At 41.2% G+C, this 18,047-nt stretch overlaps 1 protein-coding gene across 6 annotated transcripts in view; it reads right to left on the reverse strand.

The window, feature by feature from the left end:
• The window catches only part of FAM135A (family with sequence similarity 135 member A), a 170,566-nt gene that overhangs the window by 140,549 nt on the left and 11,970 nt on the right, over nt 1-18,047 (reverse strand). For 5 of the 6 annotated variants that reach the window (XM_075598073.1, XM_075598075.1, XM_075598074.1 and 2 more), the window contains exon 2: nt 6,975-7,049. The gene's annotated coding sequence lies outside the window, so the exon portion shown is untranslated. The remainder of the gene's footprint in view (nt 1-6,974; nt 7,050-18,047) is intronic. The other variant, XM_075598072.1, reaches the window with a different exon arrangement.

Below are 18,047 nucleotides of genomic sequence, written 5' to 3' on the forward strand. Positions count from 1 at the left end.
TCAATATTTATTTTTACATACACTTACAACACTAGGAGTCAATGGCTTATTTGAATATCATGTAATTCATATACAGTTAAAATATGACAAAAAACGTCTTGTTCTTTGTTACGAGAGCACTATTTTGTCTTTTTACATAGCTTTTTCCTGCCAATATCTCGTTAACCGATAATTCTGACATTAGAATGACGGGTGAATGACATTCCAACATTCGAATATCTGGGTCACATGTTGTGACATCACAATAACAGGAAAACAGAGATTGGATGCTGAGCTATTGGGAATGGAACTATCCATAAGACTGCAGAAGGTGCACAGACTCCTTCCTCAAAAATTCTATCTTGCCGTGTTCCGTCTGAAGACACAGGACTAGGCACAAAACATGGAAATGTCCCAAGCAAATCTGCCAAATATGCTTGTGTGGCTGAAACGTACAAACATTCTAATCACACCTTAAAAGAAAAACTACAGCTTCATGCCAAATGCATTGGGAGAAAGAGACTTTATTGCACCACTTTTGCCACAAAAATGATGTCACGTGTTGGCACCAACTGGTTTCAACTCCAAGTTTTACTATCCTGTGCTGCCCACAAACACTTAAATTGTTAACCTAAATGCTTTTGGGTGACATCAATGATAGCACAATGCAGCCCCTAAGACAGTTTTGTGATCCACTGTGCATGATTGTCAGACTTCACAAGTCCCATACAACCCCCTTCCAACCAACATGGCCCGAGCTGAACAAGTGTCGTTAGAGCAGTGGTTTCCAACCTTTTTTTGATTAAGGAACACTATAATTATATTGTGAAATACTGCGGAACCCTAACCCTCTCTAATAGCGCGTCTGAGATCACTTGCATTGTAAGCAACCGGGGCAATATCCAAGAGAATGTAGCGCACCGGGTCAAAAAATGTTGGTAAAAAATAGTGTCTTTATTCGTCCATAATACACAGAAGTGTAAAAACCTCCTACATGTTTCGTGCGTGTAGCACTTTATCAAGGAGTACTTGTATTATGGACGAATAAAGACAATATTTTTTACCAACATTTTTTGACCCACTCTCTTTGGCGGTGCACTACATTCTCTTGGATATTGCCCTGGACATTCTACTAGTGGCAGCACGCCTCAGGATTAGCACAGGAGGGGGACACTCCAGAGATGCGAGTAGAAATCCTTATATAACATTGTACTATCTGTGTGGCTTATGGAGGTCCAGGGATCATCCCAATAAGGGGTGGAGTAGTGGGTTATCTCTCATTGATCTGCCCCTTCTGGGATCATTGGTCCCCTTGAGGACTGTATACCACTACAATACTGGATATTATTATGGAAACCCCCGGTACCAGTGCTATGGAGTTATGTGAATGATCATTATGAAATATATGATGTGGATCCGGCATTAGAGCGTTTATACCACAGTGCAATCGGAACTACAGCATTGTAAGGAACCCCAACCCTCTCTAATAACACGTCTAAGATCAGATGCACTGTAAGGAACCCCAACCCTCTCTAATAAACGTCTGAGATCAGATGCAATGTAAGGAACCCTAACCCTCTCTAATAGTGTGTCGGAGATCAGGTGCATTGTACATTTTTCTGTATTTGGTACAGTTTTCAAATGACCGGACAAGTGCAGGAAACCATGTTGAAAAACACTGCGTTAGAGTAACAGACATCTCATTAAAGTGACTATGACACTGTATGATGACCCCTTCCTCAAATTGAGTTCCTGCCTCAGTACAGTACATGTAGCAACCTAAATCAGTCAGATTCTACACTGTTGGGAAGGAGAGGAGAGAAGAGGGGGAAAAAGAATATTATTTTACTAAATTACCAAGTGCTATATATACCCCCTCAAACATATGGGGAGACCCCTGTACACAAAAAGAAGCACACCTGGGATATATGCGAATAGGATAAGCAAAGCATATTTAAATGATTCCAATATATCCCAGGTGTGCTTCTTTGAGTGCACAGGTGTCTCTCCATGTGTTGTTTGAAGGTGGATTTGAGTACACACACACACACACACACACACACACACACACACACACACACACACACACACACACACACACACACACACACACACACACACACACACACACACACACACACCTATCCTTATCTCAATGCTGCTAAAAGTCCAAGGGCCCCACAATTGATCCCTACAGTTGAAATGTTCTAAAAAAAGGACCTAAGCACAAAAAAGAGAGAAGGAACAACAATGTGCAGATGTTTTTACTGCAAGTTAAATAAAATGAAGTGTACTGATCAGACACACACGTAACATACTCTACTTGATGTGTCAGAGTGGAGGATATACGAAAAAATGGTCTTTATGGATCAAGATTAAGTAGACAACTCCTAAAATAAGGATCATAACAGAGTAATACCGATAAAAAAGTTGTATTGCGCAGTTAAAATCACACACAGAATTCATACATAGATACATAGACACATACTGTAACTTGGGGCTCTAGTAAAATAGGCTTCCCGGTCTCTCATTGTATACACTCAAACGAAGGTAAGCAAATGTCACTTTTTAAAACCAAGCCGCTACCCTCTGTGACTACAAAGAAACGCCACAGTCGCCACAAATTCGAAGGTCAGTGGAAAGGTTCACCCATCTCTATTCTCAACCGGCGCTATTCCTGCACCTTCTTGGTCAGATCCGAATTAATTTATATTAATTTCAATAAAAACATTTTGATAGGCATTTCACTTAAAGCCACAGGTTTAGCAGCGGTCAGAACACCAATAATAAGTAGCAATACGGAGATTGAATGTAGGGAAGCACATGCCAGCAGGCACCATATTTAAAACACATATGCACTTTATATTTAGACTAATAACAGCAGAGACACGTTGAAATGTAAGCCCCTTTTCAGAACGAGCAGTGATGAACGCTCTGCTGGAGGAGAGAACACGGTTCTTGAAAGTAGATACTGAGGTTTAATGAGCAAACACAGCAGTGGAAGAAGCTGAGATAGCTGCAGTTCCAGAACGGAAGTGGAGAAATCAAGGAAGAAATAAGGTATGTGGTTCATAGCAGGAGCAGCAAAAGGAAGGGGTGCTTGGTATTATTAGCCTGCCCAGGTAAACAGCAGGTAACTGCATGAAACCAACAGATTAATCATCCGCCCCTTCCCCCTCCAAAAGTGTTTGAGACAACTACGGGAAGCACTTTTTGAATAATAATAACAACCTAGTAACAATACAGCCAATTCAGTTCAAGGAGGGTTTCATTTTTAAATATGAAATTGTTGCACCCAGTGTGCCAGGCCAGCCACCAGTGCCAAAAGCAGCAGCACACCCAGGAAGTTAGGAGGAACACTATTATTCACCTCCCGCTGCGTAACACACACACGAACTATGCTTGATAGATACATCTATTACTAGGCTATATAGATAGAGACTGAGAAAGGAGATTTATTTTCTGTATATACACCACAGTTTACTAGTAACTACTGTAGTGCTAAAGTTTGTTAATACTGTTAAATAACGGGTGTTACTATTATAAATATACCACTGTCCACACACGCCCCTCGTTAATATCTCAGAAGTGTATAACTACTAACTGTATCACTAGCAGTAATATAATTAGAAGAAATAGAACAAGTTGTGTTGTGTTAATTTAATTACTACTTTACACCGTCTGTGTTAATTTATTGACGGGTTGTGTCATGTACATAGGTCATTTGCTTTAATATATATCACTAGTAGCATATAAACTTCATCTGATACTAACTAGGGAAGTGGCTGGTGGCAGTGGTGGGCAACTGGGAGGGGAGAACTGTGCTGACAGGCTGTAGCTGTAGAAGCAGATCATCTGAATCTGTCCGAGACATGGCTAGCAAGCCCAGCATATATAACAAGTTAACAACATGTCTAATACCAGGTTTAGTGGTTATATGAAACACTTGGAAAGTAGACATGCAAGGGCTGAATGGGGGGGTAGGAGGGGGTGGGGCATAGTTTTGATCGTGGTTGTTGTGGTGGTGGTGATGATGATAATAAAGTTATACCAGATAAGTGGTGCTACTTACTACTCACAGCAATTAATCAGCTGAAGGACGTCTAGACAATGTACCACCAGTTTTAAAGAGATTGAAACTGGGAACTGGAAGTTCAAGTCAGCCATGGGCTGGTACTACTGAAATTGAGAATGTTGAGAAGCAGATTGAGAAAGTAAATGAAAGTTCGTTCTAGGGAAAAGCCAGTACCACCACTGCCAGCTGCTGTTACTACTGCCACTAAGGCTTAGCATTCTTGTCACACTCAACATTCATGAATGCCGAACAAGCACTGGGATGGATCGTACAAGACCCTGAAGAACTGTTGAGTCAGGTGAAGAAGAGGGAGTCACAGGGACATCACTGAGGAGACAGGTGGACTTGATGTCGTTTCATCTATGCAAATATCACTTCTTGTGCATGCGGATTCTGATGAGGATATTGATGGTGACAAAAGACTGATTTAGAAATTGATTTGTAAAGTGGTGGTAGCCGCGATGAATTTGATACTGCTTCGATCATTGGACAAGACTGAAAATGCACCAACAAGTAAAAAAAACAAAAAACTGCACGCAGTAACATGCCTACAGTATATATTCATTATTTGAACACAACCAATCAACAGCAGGTACATTTGTTTTACCCTTTTCCTGTTTTTTTTTACCCCCTTATGAGATATCAAAATACTGTAATTATAAATGTAGGATAAGTGTCTGCAGTCTAAATTAAACATAGGTTGAACTCAATGGACATATGTCTTTTTTCAACCTTATCTATTTTGGAACTATGTAACTTAAATCATCACCTACATTTAACATAAGTTGAACTTGCTGGAGTTTTTTCTTCTTTCAACCTAATCAACTAGTACTACAGTAGCTATGCAATAAGCAACTAGTATTAGTTACTAAATAGGACTATGATTGATTAATGCAATTAATATATCATTGGAAATCTTTGAAGGAACAAAAGCAATTAAAAACAAATTTTTGAAGTAACAAAACCCGATTAATCTACCATAAAAAAAAGAAACACACTTTTATAAACATGATTAATTATATATATTTTTAAAATTGTTATTTAACAAACTTTTTTACATTTATTTTGAAGGAAAGGGTTGTTTTTTGTATTGTAAAAAAAAAAATGAAGAATTTTTTTAGAGAGAGAAAGAAAAACAAAAAAAACAAAGAGAACTGAGGAGAGTAGGATCAGTAACAAAAACACTGCGGAACAGCGAAACCGGCAGTATTCGAACCATGTGAGAGGAAGAGGCCTTGTAGGAAGCAGAAGGAAATGGAATGAGGATTTGCTTGTTGGAGATGAGAATAATAATATGGATTGTGTAACATCAGACACCATCACTGGCGTAGGAAATATTAAGTGGTATGAAAAAATGGAGCTCTCTCCCAGAGACCTGTACAGGCTAAAGGTTACCATGGTAACCTCAGAGGCTAGAGATTTTTAACATGTATTTTAATTTAACGAGCAGGACAAGCTCAGAGGGCAATATACTGTGCTAACATAGGAAATAAACCAAGGTAGACTTCAAGCGGATTGTCACATTAAATATTGGAGAAGTGGATGAGGGGGGGTGGGAGGGGGAGGGGGTTACATATCATGTGTCCTTTGCTCCCCCCGCCCCCATATAATGTTTTACTGTTACAGTGTATCTTATGTTCCAAACATATTGGACGTCCCAAGAATTAAATCACAAATTCTCGCAATAGGTGACAACAGGGTGTGTGGTCAACCTTTCTTCTATCTCCCAGCTCCTACTGTATTGTGGAAAAAGAAGGCTACTGAGATATGGACTCGAATCTGTGATTACATGGCAATATTATATAAACAAAACAAAAAGCTTCCCCAGAGTCAAGGACGCTCCCCTGTCTTGTACAAATGGATGACACAGCTAAGTAATCAACACCTGTTCCTCTTCACCAAGCCAACTGCAGAACGCTTCACACAAGGCATTGTCAAGTTACCCGTTTAGGAACCCCAGGAAGCGGCCAAACAGCAGATTCATTCTCCACAATGGAATACAGATGGCTACTTCTAATTAAATATTGTGAGAAGTCCATACAATGGCTTAAATGCCTTCATTATTTCATATGCACAACAACAGAGATTCACATAGATCAGGGGTGGCCAACTCCAGTCTTCAAGGGCCGCCACCAGATGAGGTTACAGGATATCCCTGCTTCAGCACAGGTGATTCAGTTTTCGACTGAGCTACTTATTGAGCCACCTGTGCTGAAGCAGGGATATCCTGAAAACCTGAGCTGTTGGTGGTCCTTGAGGACTGGAGTTGCTCATCCCTGACATAGATGCGACATGGTTAAAAGTGTTTTTGGAACTGTAGCATCCTGAACGTTTGTAACAATGCTCGTCAATTGCTTATAACTAGGAATCTTTATTCTATTACTGATCTCACATATTGCAAAGATCAATGTGAGCACATTCACATGTCTCAGACAGGTTTGCAACCCTGCTTTTCACCATTATCTGCTAGCATAGTATTTCCACTGCAGCAGCGGATTCTGGGAAGTGAAATGCAAATGAGCACAGGGTGTCACCTTTTACTTCTTATCCATTTTGATGTGGACCCCTATAAGCATATGATCTCACATACACATTTATCACGTATCCTAGCTTTATTTTCAAATGACTGGAGGAATGCATGATTTCTGTGGCTTGTAGGGCTGTATGCTTGAGAACATAAAAATACCAAGAGCAATAATATATGTCCACAAGCAAATACAGGATTCTGTAGACGTGCGATTAGTGCCTGTCCTCTTCATTACACAATCAGCTACAGTAGCAATGATTTGCAAGTCTGTTCTGCACTAAAGGGGATTAATTACACACACTTCATAACATGCTCATCCGATTTTACTCCTTTAAAAGCAAAAAAAGATAAAAAAAAAAAAAAAAAAAAAAACAGTCAAACGCAGCTTCTTACCTCTGAGGATGGCGTTTCCATTTCAAGCTCAGTTCCAGTTATCCATGGTTGCTGCCATACGCACATTGTCTGCACCTCGGAAAGCAAAACAGGAATTCCTTATTATTAATATTTCATGCGCCGTTCTTCTGGGGACTCATGCACGCACTAATCAATGAACGCTAAAAGCATTTGCTTCCTGCCTTTCTTTCTAGCAGCCTTTAACTCACCACCATTAAGCTACAGTAGGGGAAGCGTGTGTATCTTGCTACTGAAAATTGTACCCGTTGACATTCTTAGGGGTACAAATTAACCCATTCAGTGTCTCCTTAGCATTGATGGGGTTCAACAATGCAGTTCATACCTTCTTCCCCAAAAAATTACATTATAATAAATGATCTGAACGATATCTGCCACTTTGACCATAGGGCACTGCATGTTTAAGTGTCCTGATAGTTTATCATTGAGATATTACGATTATATCTGTATGTTGTCCAACTATAGGGTGGCAACAACCCAAGCCTGGGGATTGGACTCCTGGGTATGAGATCGGTAAAAGTACAACTGCTTTGCAATCATAGAAGAATGTGGAGTAAGCCAGCAAGACTACAGCAGGAGCGGCCAACTCCAGTCCTCAAGGGCCACCAATAGGTCAGATTTTAAGGAAATCCCTGCTTAAGCACAGGTGGGTCAGCCACTGACTGAGCCACTTGTGCTGAAGCAGGGATATCCTTAAAACCTGACCTGTACGTGGCCCTTGAGGACTGGAGTTGGCCACTCATGCACTAAAGGGACATGGAGCGTCTGGTTTCTACCTCTGATGAAGTGTTAATGTGGCAGACATCTGTTGGGACTGGTGGCTCTCTGACTCTTAACCAATATACCCCCGTCATGAGTGAAACATTTCAGAATGTTGGACATTTGTCTTTAGAGCATTGCATGTGTGAGATATGTGATTACTGATATCTGGGGAGGGTTGCATAGAAAATAAAGTGGGAAAACAAATGTACACAAAAAAAGAAACCCTCCTCAATTTGTTCATGTGTTCATTCATTTTCTCGCCTTTGTTATTATGGTCACTCTAATTTCCTATTCACCTTTCCATTTCTCCTGCGTTTCTTTGGTTTGCCAACATTTCCTACGATTATTTTATAATTAATTTTTTATTGATGATTTTTGCTCAAGTTTGTTAAATATGTATATTGTTTTTCAAGACCACCCTTCCCCCCTTGGTTGTATCACACAACAAATCCTTTTGCAAAAATTATTCTCAAACAATTATTTTACAATAATTTTGTTACAGTCTCTCCAAAGCACTCATTAATTCACTCATATGCATGCCCCACCGTCTTGTATACTCATGGATATATTCACTCACTGCTAAACTCCACTCAATAACTCTCAAATACTGAAGACACACTCACTTTGACACAAACATGCGCTCCAAAATATTTATACTGAATACTCACACTAAGACAGAAAAGACACCCATGCGCATACATTCCTATGACTCAGTAATACATACTGCCAGGCACGGCAGCATTATGGCTATGATGTGCCCCCTGCCTTGTGACTCACAGTTCTACCATTGTGCATCTCCTACTGTCTCGCACTTCCGACCACAGAGAAAGTACAATTGCAACGGGACAAATGGCCTCCAGAACAACAACAATTTGGGTGAGTGCAAAACTGATGTCTGATAGCAGTTGTCTGTTATTAACAGCTGTGTAAGTGAAACAATAATGGCTGTATTGAATAGACTCCTATGTCTCAATAGTGCATTTCTTTAACCCACAGAATTCCCAAAGTGTTGTATTGAATGACTTAAAAGACACATGTATTAAATCATCATAGGTACTAAAAAAAAAAAATCCAACCTAGCTAACTTTTGGTATGAGATCCACTATGGATGACGAGGTGAATGGTACGTCAGGTTCTGAGTATCCATTACAAGTACAGAACCAATCACAGTGTTCCAGGTCAGAACATCAGTCAAATGAATGACTCAACGGTTTCTCCCCCAATACTATTTCATCATTTACTGTCAACTATTTAGTTATCCTCACTTTATACAGAAGCCTGGTGGTCGAAAAGGAGCAGCTTAGAAGCACAGTCACTTTACAAACACTACTTTTATGAGCCACCTGAAAACCTTGTAACAGGGTTGCAAATTGGCAAAAAAAAAAACTAAATCTCTAGTATATATTAATGTATTGACTGCCAGATGGGCATCCAGTAGTGATGTACCGACCGAGTACCCGGAAATTACCCAGTACCAGGAGCTTTCCCAGCTACCCGGACATTACCTGGACCCGGCAACTGAGAAGTGGTACCGATGTACATCATTTAGAGAATACATTTCTGCAAGACAGACTAAGCGCAAGCATTTTTTTTTTTACATGTTGCATATTATGCATCATAATGACGGTAAATGACTGGTTAACAGTACCAGTAGCACTTTTTTGGATTTTAAACAATTTGAAATATTTATAATTAATAATTTTAACACATATTTTGATATTATGCATATGGAAACACTGAGTGCATGCTATAAGGTAGTGACTTCATAGTCGGTACTTCACCACACCTTTTTGAACAACTGGTTAACTTAAAAAGAAATTGAGTGGAGGCGCAGTGACAAGATCCCTGACGAAGCCACATCACGTGGTGAAATGCGTAGGAGGAGCCAGCACTGTGTCTAGTACACAGAGGAAGCCGAGAGAGGAGCATCTTGCTGCCTGCTGCTGTTAAGGCTGCCTAGCCTGCCACCGATCCGGGTCGCAACTCAGCGACTGTGAAGGCTAACCGGAGGGGGTAATCTGCAGACATCTGGGACTGACGGCGCATTCCAAGGAGACCCACAGCCCCCGCTTGCTAACGGAGGTAGTGAGTCCCAGCAGCATATGTGCCCGATCCAGCCTTGAAGCAGAAACCATCCGGTGTAAACCCTGGAGAGGAAGAATTGAGCAGGAACCGACGGCCAGCAGCCGCAACCCGGGCAGTATCCTCTCTTACAGGCAATGCCTCTGTTCTTCACACACTTTCACAAGTCTAATCCATGAACTGTTTGTTTTAATAATTTTAGCCCAATTTTATCCATATTATATGTAATATCAGTTCAAGTTCTTGCTATTAGTGTTATCTATGTGCATATATATGTTTTTGGTCACCATAGGTGAATATAAAGCTGAATCTACTTGTCACTGCGCCTCCACTCCATTTCTTTTTCTGTTTCCTTCGAGGCTATTATAAGAGGAGTGGTATCCTCATGTGTGGGCAGCAGTAAACTACATCTACAAGGATTCTGTATCACCACGTGTTGAGGACCATCTTTACACATCTTTGTTATTGGACTTTGTTGATTGGACATTTATAATCATACCCAATCGGAACACGTGAGTTACACAGTGCTGAGCTATATTATGGGATTGCAATAATTATCAGTGGTTATTCATTATTTATTCTTTTATATTGTTTTTTGGACTACAAGGAATTCATCGATAGTTACTTTGTTTGCCGGTTTTGCACTTGTTATTCATGCACGCCGGAGATATCCTCATCCCTTGATCCCTCCCCCTTGGTCATCCAGGGATTTGTGACAGTCTGTGTAATTTTAGCGCATCCTCCCTGCACTTCAGGTGTGTTCACCAGTGCATCTTTTTCTTCGGGTTAACTTAAGACTACCAGTACCAGCTTTTAACTTTTTACAATTTTAATATTTTACTGCAATTACAATGTTAATAATTAAAATTCAACAGTGGGAGATGAACAATAGTTTTTCAGCATTTCGCAGAAGGAGTTTATTACTCCTCTCTTCGTATATGATTCCTGCCTCACTAAACATCCTTTCACTGCTTGGAGGTGCTGACAGGTAACGTCTTGCCAATGTTGTCAACTCTGGAAAGATAGCAGCCTTTTTGTTCCCACCATGTTAAAGGATTTTCTTTATGAGGGATGTTAAGACATTTAAGAAAACATTCAAATTGCCTCTCTCCTTTCGAATAAGACGTATTCTCATGCGCGGTTGGAACATCTTGTTGGCTTTCGTTTTAGAATGAAATGTCACTTAAGCAAGCCCACACTTTCTTTAATTTTTACGTGATCATTGTTATCTTCTGTTGCTTCTCGTTGTTCATCTTTTGTTGCATTAGCTGCACATATTGGAGACAGAATTTTCATTTCTTCTACTATCCAAGTTTTAGCCAGAACACGTACATTGGGTTTTAAAAATGTAAGTTTGTAACGTGGATCCAAAACGGTTGTGATCGCATACAATTTATTAAATTCCACATTCTGAAACCTAGTTTGCAAAGATTGCAGCAGTTCTGTTTGCATGGTTTCTGTGCCGTTGTTGGTTTTGGTTTGAGAAAACGCTCTAAAGCAGCTACATTTGGAATCACCATTGAAATAAGAGCTTCATCTGCACTGGCTTCGACTGACGGTAAAAAATTGTCCCAATAGTACAACTAAATTTTCAATCAGCTTAAAATTCTCAGTAGTCAAGTTGGGTATGTTGTGATCTGATGAGTATAAAGTGATGGCCTGCTTTGTTCAAAAATCCTCTTCAACATATGATATGTAGAATTCCCCCTCGTTGATACATCTTGTACCAGCTTGTGCTGTGGAAGCAAAAACTTGTTTTGTATTTCCCTCAGTTTCGTACAAGCTTACGAGAGTGATTGAAATGAGTAACAATATTGCGGCACTTTGCTATTAAGCCAGCAATAGGTTTTTCAGAAAATATGCTATCATGGAGCACCAATTGTAGACAATGGATGAAGCAGGACTCATTTGTCATACCGGTCATATTTATCCCACTTTCGTATTATGTGCATTGTCCCGAAACAATACGTGTATATTTTTTTTCAGGATTTAAACTTCCAGAATTGTAGCATCTCGCCTAATGCATTACTAATGGCAATACCTGCGTGCCTTCCTGGAAAATGACGGGCATTTAAAACAACGCATTTTTTTTTTTTTTAATTCCTCAGTGATTCAATGCCCACTAAGGCTCAAAAAACTTTCATTAGTCTCCGAATAGGTCCATATGTCGGATGTCAAGGAGATGGAATTGTTCGGTGAATTGTCAATGTTCATCAAATCCGAAATTTAGGACAAACATTTATCGTATATATTGTTGAAATAATGTTATGTGTAAAAAAAATTCTTGAAGGTATTTTGTATCGCTGCTCCAATAACTGGACAAGATGAATAAATCCAACATTTTCAACAATAGAAAAAGGTTGGTTGTCCACAGCTATCATTTCTCCAATTTTATAATGAATTGCACTTGCCTTAAGATGATTTATGTCCCATAACTTGATTTTGTCCAAACACTGTTCCAATGTTTGTCCTCTAACGGTCCCGCACTGGGGTCATCTAATTTCCTCTTATCCATTTTACTGAATGCAGTTTAATGTTTGTAACGTAAATGTTTCATTAACGCTGATGTTCTGAAGGTTCTGGTACTTGTACTCTCTCGTGATAAAACGGAACTACATCATTTGCACACTGTTTTCGTCTCGACATCAGGTGACACTTGAAAAAATGTCCAAACTGAACTCACTACTACAAGTCAGACAGAGAAGAAGAAAACAACAACAAAGCACAAACCAGACCGAGGTTCAAGGGACACAGGATGATTGAAAACAAGTAACCACTAGTGTAGAAGTCAGGTGATTCACATGGCAAACATTTCATTTACAAACTTCTTTTTAGGAGTACTGCTCATTATCAAACCCCAAAACTAGCTCCTGTAGGGAAATCTTACATTTTATTTAGTATGTTTATATTGCACTATTCATATAGCATGAGCAAAAGAATTGTTAATATTAATATATACCTCGCTGACGGTTTGTAACAAATTGGTTTCACCTAGCCAACCGGGTAGCCGGCGGGTACAATGTTCCAATTTCCACGGGTACCCGTTACCCGGATTTTTGAAAATGTAGGACCTGGTACAACACTAGCCTCCAGTGCATTTCAATGCACTTCTGGCTGCTCTGGAAGGGAATAATAGAGATCGCGCTGGTGAGTAGACACAACCTCATCATTAAATCAATAGTTCAAGAGCCACAGAGAAACCTCTTTCAAAAGAACATATTTGCAAATTACTAGACAATATTACTGTTTGCAAAACAGAGCTATGTAATTATATGCACCTTAAACGTTATCCCAGAGGATAAAAAAGGTAAACTACCTCGCTGACATGAGCGGTGTGAAGATTGCTCACCAATTACATCTGCAGCAATATCTTCTCTCCTTTCTAGCAATGAAAGGTTGAACACTTGAAACATTGCAATTATTTCTCTCCTGACTCATTTTAAATACATTCTGTCTAATGCAGCAGTCGAATAAAAATCTGGATATTCTCAGCAATGATTGTTTAACCAAGCAGTGCCACCTGCTCTGCCAACGCCAGTGACGACATCAACCGTTGTATTGAACATGCCCAACACTGGCACGCCGATCTTCCAGACAAGGCGTTGGAATAAGGGCTATTAAACAGGTGTCAGAGTGCGGTCACTCCCCATCCTTTAACATTGGCCCAATAAAGCAATAGAATTAAAATGCGAAAACATTAAATATTGCTCGTATCACTGGAGTAACACAGTAACAAATATTTATTACCGGGCAAAACATGCAAGTATTTAAAGCTGGCATGATAGAATTTCAGACACAGGGGCGTGGAGCACAGAACATGCTGTACGTAGACAGATACTATTATAATCTCTTCAGCTGTCAAGGGCAACACATAGCATTAAACACCATTAGCAACCAGCCTTACCTACAACTTTTACAGCTGTATTTAATAAAAATCAGCAATGCTGTGGCCACGGGCTAATGGTACAATGTGTTGGTACACATGGCATTTAATGTTCCCTTTATCCTCATCACATACTCACTGATGGGAAATTTGCTAATTATTCAAAGAGAAATAATGATGTCAAATAATTTTTTTGAGACATTTATATATATAAAAAAAATAAAAAATCACCATCTTTACAATTACCACTGATAAACTTGAAAAAGATTATTGCACTCCCTCTAGAGCAGTGGTTCCAACCTTTTTTTGGTTAAGGAACCCTATAATTATATTGTGAAATTCTGTGGAACCTCAACCCTCTCTAATAGCGCGTCGGAGATCAGATGCATTGTAAGGAACCCCAACGCTCTCTAGTAGCGCGTCGGAGATCAGATGCATTGTAAGGAACCCCAACCCTCTCTAGTAGCGCGTCTGAGATCAGATGCATTGTAAGGAACCCCAACGCTCTCTAGTAGCGCGTCTGAGATCAGATGCATTGTAAGGAACCCCAACCCTCTCTAGTAGCGCATCGGAGATCAGATGCATTGTAAGGAACCCCAACCCTCTCTAGTAGCGCATCGGAGATCAGATGCATTGTAAGGAACCCCGACCCTGTCTAATAGTGTGTTCGACATCAGATGTTTTGTAAGGAACCCCAACCCTCTCTAAGAAAGCATCCGAGATCAGGTGCATTGTAAGAAACTCGACCCTCTCTAATAGCGCATCTGAGATCAGATGCATTGTAATTTCTTTTGTAATTGGTACAATTTTCAAATGACCGGCAAATTGCGCAGAACCCAAGGGTTCATAGAAACCCTGGTTAATATGCAGTGCTCTAGATCAGGGGTGCGCAAACTTTTGCAGCTGCGCCCCCCCCCCCCCTACTGCCCCCGGTGCTCACGCCTCCCTTAGCTCAGTTGCCACGGGGACATGTGACTCCTCATGACGCCACGTTGCCATGGCGATGCATCAACAGCCGTCTGAATCTCGGTAAGTAATAGGTTGCAGGGGCCTCACGCAGTCCCCCGGCATTTAATGTTAATGCCGTGGGGGAGAGCGCGGGGCCTCTGCAAACCCCCGCGCCACTCCTAGAAAAATATCCCGCCCCCCCAGTTTGCGCACCCCTGCTCCAGAACATTACTTAATTTTTTAGCGTGAAAATACTGGAGCTCGAACGACACTGTCAAACAAATATACAGCATCTTAAAGCATCAATTCCCAATATTTTCGTGACACTGTGTGCTCATTTGCATGTCATTACCCAGAATCCCCGGCTGCAGTGGAAGCACCGTATGCCAAGAGATAATGGTAAACGCAGGGTTGCAGACTTGTCTGGGACGTGAATGTGCACACAAGTGGTATTTGCCGTTTCATGGAATCAGATTTGCAGAGCATCACATGTAAAACACTTTTTTTTTTTTTTTTTTTTTAAATCAGCGTACAGTAGGGTCCCGCTCATACAGCAGGTTCCGTTCCAGGCTGCCGCCGCCGACGCCATAAAGCGGCGCCCTACTGTACTGTAACTTTGAAAACAGAGGTGCAGAGCTGTAAACAGACTGTTTCGCTGACAAATTCCATTTTTGGGAGTAGTTAGAGGAATTAAACGCAGGGGTGAGCAAACCTTTTTCTTTGCGCCTCCCCCCACCTGCTTCCCCCCCATGACGTCACATTGCCATGGCAACGTGTTACCATTTGACTCTGCGTTGTCATGGCCACGGGAGAGCAGGTAAGAGGCCTGCAGGAGGTCTACCGCACTCCCCCGGCGTTTAATTTAAATGTTGTGGGGAAGAGCGTGGGGCCTCTAAGCACCACTCTTCCCCCCCCCCCAGAAAATGTTGCGCCCCTCAGTTTGAGTTAGAGGACAGAGCACAATATTGAGATGTATGAAAGTGTGTGCTATAACAGGTGCAGCTGTGTGCTCTCTTTGCGTCACATAAATCCAAACAAGATTCATACTTATGTCGCTGGTTTCAAAACGGACAATAATTGAGCTCTGTGTTTTGGAGAAATTGAACAATCTGGATACACATCCCACTTCGGTTTTACTTTCGCACGGTAGTTTTGCATGAAGCCCTTGATTTATTGATCTAAAATAAATTACATTCAGAAACATGAGAAATAAGCGCACCGAGGTATGAAACAAAGAAATTCACAGCCGATAAGAACCACTAAGCCCAGACAGTCTGCCCATTTTCTTATCTGCAGTAGAGCCAAGGACCCCAGTTGAGCCTTGGCTTTATTTTGTGTTGAGAATAGCCTTTGTTTATTCCAAACATTTTTTTTAATATTCACTGTACTCGTCTGTACCACCGATGTTGGGAGACGATTCCATGAATCCACCACCCTTTCTGTGAAGACTTACTTTCTCCCCATTTCCCGTGAGCCGCCAGCTTCCCATCAGGACTTCATGTTCTAACACGTCTTTCTCGGAAATGGGGCTCCCTCCTGTACTTTGTTTTTCCAATCCTCCCCAGTTTCAATCCTCCCCATTCTCTCCTACAACCTACACATAATAAGGTCCTTCATTATCTCCGGATAAGTCTTATACTGTAGATCAGGGGTGTGCAAACTGGGGGGCGCAAGAATTTCCATGGGGGAGCATGGCGGTTGCAGAGGTTCCGCTATCTTCCATAAGGCATCTAAATTAAATGTCGGGAGACTGCACGAGGCCTCTGCAACTTCCCTTACCTTGTCTGCAGCGACGCAGCGTCAAATGACGCCGGGGGGGGGGGGGGGGGTCACGTTGCCGCGGCAACATGTCATCACGTGACCCCGCGCCATCATTTAACACTGGAAACAAGGTAAGGAGGGGGGCGCAAGCAGTGGAGGGGAGGCGGGGAGAGCATGTAGGGGGGCGCAGACTGAAAAAAGTTTGCGCACCCCTGCTGCAGATCACGCGCCATTTTATTAGCCCTTCTTTGCACAATATCCAATGTATTTATGTCCTTTCAGAGATATGGTCGCCATGACACAGTACTCTAGAGGAAGTCTCACCAATGATCTACAAAGTGGCATCGCCACCCCTACTCTTGCTGCTGCCAATACCTCTCCCGCTACATCCTACTGTTTTCTCCATTACTTTGCTATATCGCTTGCCTACTTTTAATGGCGTGGTTGTTACATAGGATTTTTTTGGTTCTAGGTGGGAAGCAGGGGGTCTCCAAAGCTGAACCGCATTAATTTCAGCTCCGGGGACCCCCTGCTTCCCGAGATACTAACCTCCGAAGGTGCCCCCGGTAGCAATATAGAGATTTAAGAATTCGTGAGATACCGGCAGTACCTACAGAGGTACCTCACAAGCGGGGGCTCCCCGCAGCTGAAATTAACGCAGTTCGGTTCCAGGACCCCCTGCTTCAAACCTAAAAAAGGAGAGAAATTGGATGGAATGCTGCTTCAAAATCAACAGAAATAATGACTCCCCGGTCCCGTTGCTCTACAGCAGTTAACATTATAGTGCCATTAATCCTGTATTCTGCCTTTGGATTTTCTGACCCAAGTGCATTATTTCTCTTCTACCTGGCATGAAATTGTAGTTGCCACTCTCATGAACAGCCCCCAAACGACCTAAATCCTTAGTCATTTTGTCCCGTCCCCCCCCTCCATGGAGTGTCATCCCTATTGCAGATCTTGATGTCATGCAAAAGGCATAATCCCCCTCCCAGACCATTTGTAATGTCGCTAATAAAGACATTAGAGAGGTCCCAGCACAGATCTCCGGCAGATGAAATGTTACAATATAAGAGAGGAGTTTCTTCGCTGGCGGTTTCTATTTGTCTGCACTTCTAATTCATGTTGCTTGGCGAGACTGCATCTTTAGTGGCAGATATGAGCCTTGCAGTGACACCTAGGGTCATTTCCCACTTGCTCAATGACCTGTTTTAATGAAAAAGTTCCTTTTTAGTATGGCTCTAGGAAATAAAAGGTTCATCTCTCTTTGAAGCATGTGCTTTTACTGCTAGAAATGTAGGACTCTCGGCTTTAACTCGTTTGTTTCTTTGTACTTTAATTTGCATCCTTTTTGCACTTTTTAAAGTGGGTTTAGAATAATGTTTGCTTTTCTTTGTCAGGTATAATTTAATTTATCTAATTATGAATCGCAGATAATTATATTTATTGAATGCTTGCAGATATGGCTTAGAATTATGTAGATCTCAAAAAGTATTAGTGGCACCATCCGGCCTACATATCAAAATATGACAAAATTAAATACTGTACAATGTACTGAGGGGTTTACAACCTTTGTCGGATATACCCCCAAATGTGAAACTTATGTTTCAAAGACTTCAAAT

The sequence above is a fragment of the Ascaphus truei genome, chromosome 4 (assembly GCF_040206685.1).
Source record: "Ascaphus truei isolate aAscTru1 chromosome 4, aAscTru1.hap1, whole genome shotgun sequence".
NCBI lineage: Eukaryota > Metazoa > Chordata > Amphibia > Anura > Ascaphidae > Ascaphus > Ascaphus truei.